The sequence below is a fragment of the Penaeus monodon genome, chromosome 20 (assembly GCF_015228065.2).
Source record: "Penaeus monodon isolate SGIC_2016 chromosome 20, NSTDA_Pmon_1, whole genome shotgun sequence".
Taxonomy (NCBI): Eukaryota; Metazoa; Arthropoda; class Malacostraca; order Decapoda; family Penaeidae; genus Penaeus; species Penaeus monodon.
In genome coordinates, this window is record NC_051405.1 from 44,230,257 (window position 1) to 44,230,564 (window position 308).

Here is a 308-nt window from a genome sequence, read left to right on the forward strand (position 1 = left end):
GTATGTATATTAATTTTTTATTGCAACAAATTTAGTACAGTATTTCATAACCACAAAAATATTGTTTATAAAGGAGTATATAGTACTTTTTATCAGTTTGAACTGATGCTTGAATATTTTTAATAGTGCATTTCATCATCACTATAGATAGAATTTGCCAAAGGAAACAGCTGTGTTGCCAAATGTGTGTGATCAATTTTGTATGTTTTATAACATGAATGTAAATGTCTGTTTTGTAACATGAATATAAATGGATCTTAAGTGGAAACACAATAAGAAATAAATGTGAATTCAGCAAAAACCAATAA

General features: G+C 26.0%; 1 protein-coding gene across 1 annotated transcript in view; it reads left to right on the forward strand.

Moving 5' to 3' along the window:
* Positions 1-308, forward strand: part of LOC119585858 (phosphatidate cytidylyltransferase, photoreceptor-specific-like) — a gene marked incomplete at its 3' end in the record, with an annotated part of 26,528 nt that overhangs the window by 24,815 nt on the left and 1,405 nt on the right.